This window comes from Notothenia coriiceps, unplaced genomic scaffold (genome assembly GCF_000735185.1).
Source record: "Notothenia coriiceps isolate Sejong01 unplaced genomic scaffold, NC01 NC01_scaffold00002480, whole genome shotgun sequence".
Classification (NCBI taxonomy): Eukaryota; Metazoa; Chordata; class Actinopteri; order Perciformes; family Nototheniidae; genus Notothenia; species Notothenia coriiceps.
The window spans coordinates 1-2,688 of NW_011335181.1; positions in this window are offsets into that span (position 1 = coordinate 1).

Here is a 2,688-nt window from a genome sequence, read left to right on the forward strand (position 1 = left end):
GTGAACAGAGTTTCTGCGATGTTCAATGCGGGAGGAGAAGTGGCGCAAAATAACCCGGCGGAATAATAAATAATTTTGTGCGTAGCATAACAGGTAGTTGGAATGCTGTATCAGCATTCCCACTAAATAAGACCAAACACAGGGGGTGAACTCTTATCAAAATAAAACAGGAAACATGAATAACCAAGATCCTGACATGATTGGCAGTTTTAATGTGAGTCCATTTAAATGCTATGGATCCATACAGTTGAGGATTTTATTATAGCTTAAAAAAACTAGCTCTTCTCTGTGTAAGCACGGCCACACACAGAGAGGATGCAAACATTTTCTCTACCCCATTCTCTCCATCATTCCCTGTTTTCTCTTCCTTCCATCCATCCACCCTTAGCCTATTAAAACACAATAACAAAGTAATGATAGCTTGAATACAGCCTGAGCTGATTGTGTTTATGTTCAACCGTCTCTCCTCTCTGTTCCTGTGTGCGTAACTTCAAATGAGTTGAGGCCAGCTCCACTAAAACCAGGCACCATTTCACTGTAATAACAGTAATCAGTTAGGCCCATTTTAAATAAGAACAAAGTGAGTGTATTGTTATGCTCAATTACTGTTTGTGGTTGGGTCATGCACAAATGAATACATACACGTGTACGCCTAATTCCATCACGTTATTTATGCCTTTTGCCTGCCCAGCCATACAGATCTGAGGGATTATGGCACCCTAAATTGGTCTTTATTCACTAAAAGAACAATAAAAACGATCAATGCAATTAAAACAAATTAAGGTGGGTACCCTAAGCTCTGCAAAAGAAGACAAGAAGCTGTATCAGTAACATTAGGTTGTAATGCAGCAAAGCACTATGTGTTGCCGCTCTTTTAATTCATTTTTATTTAAAATGTTTGATAAATCAAACTTAAGAATCAGAATCAGAAATACTTTTATTATCCCAGGGGGAATCTTTTTTTGTGACAGTTGTTCCATTTTAGAATGAAATAAAATAAGACAGATAAAATAAAATACTATATAAACATAATACTGTAGTGTCTCGCGAATACAGGGAGGCTTAGTTTGTCCTTTATCCGGGAGTTTATTATACAGATCACAGGTTACTGTTGGCCGTAACCACGCCAAAACAATCCACTAACCCTGTCGTATTCTCACTCTCCGTCACATCCCCCCGCTAGCTCTCCCTAGCTTCCCGCGTCTCTCTCCCCAGGAACTTCCCTCTTCCAGCTCCAACCAACCAGACAACACTCTCCCACCCAAACCCACAGCTACAGGTCATGAGGACCGTCCATCAAAAACAGTGGCACGTTCACTGACACTCTGTAAAATGCAAACAAACTCTGAACAACAAACAGATCAAACATCAACATTATAAACCAGTCCGTTACAATACTTATAATTGTGGACAAAAATAATCAACTGGTTGCTAAAAAATATGCACCTGACACATAGTATAAACATATTGTATTAAATAGAAATAAAATAACATTTTATTAAGGGTTTCTGACCCACATATTGTCACATTTTATTTTAATAATGTTATGATTTAGATTCAACGCCCGACAATTTCCTCCATAATATTGTTTACTAGACTTTATTTCACAAGACTCATAAACTTTCATTATTTATAATAAATGTTAACAATACCCTGTATTTTCTGGCTTGCCAACATTCAGATTATATATTTTTTAAATGCAAAAAGATCAAAATGACCGCAGAAGTTTTTATGAATTTCATTTAAAATATAAAGTAAGACACATTAAAAAAGTCTTTACTTTGATGCAACAATGAATTCATGCGCAAATATATTTTAAATCATTTCACAGATGCTAAAATCTTAAATAAATAGTGTACATTCATCTTTTTGATCCTGCAAAACATTTGTGGAACAGAGTAAGGATTTTCATTACTTTAGCACACTTGAGTAAATGTACTGTTATATACCCCCACTGTATTGTATAAAGTACGAATTATATTTTATCTGGTTTTCTTACTTCTTTTTTAATATCATAATAAACTCAGCACAAATAATAAAAAACTAAATCGTACAACTCCTTAACAATATCTGTTACATTATCCTTTAATAAAGTTATGATGATTTATATTCAATGCCCCGAAATGTCACCCTGAAGACGTAATGCTTATAAAATGTTACAATCAACATTTTATTTTACAACATTTTGAAACATTCATTATACAAAATCATTTTGAAAAGATACCAAATCATTTTGAAGTTGTCAGATTTGTACATTTTATAAAGCACATATCCTGTGTTTTTAGCAGTAGGCGAGTCCAATATAGTGTTTTCTATTGTTGTGTATTTTAAATTGTGTACCCTAAAATGTCAATTCATGTGCAATGTATTTATTTTTTGCATGCTGCTGTCACAAAAACAGAACAATTTGAGATAAATAAAGTATATAAATCAATTATGAAAATAAAAAACAAGACATATAAAACAAACACGAACAAAAAGATATTTCACAGATTTACAAATAATTTCTAAATGACTGTACATGAGTCTTTCTGATTGCTGGATATTTTCCTATGAACTGGAACAGATATGTTGAGTTGTTGTAAAAAGGTAAACAGGATGTCAGGACTATATTACTGTTGTGGCTCTACAGTCCTGAGAGATTTAGTTTGTGATCATGAAAAAGATTCTTTTAACTTCAGATTTGAT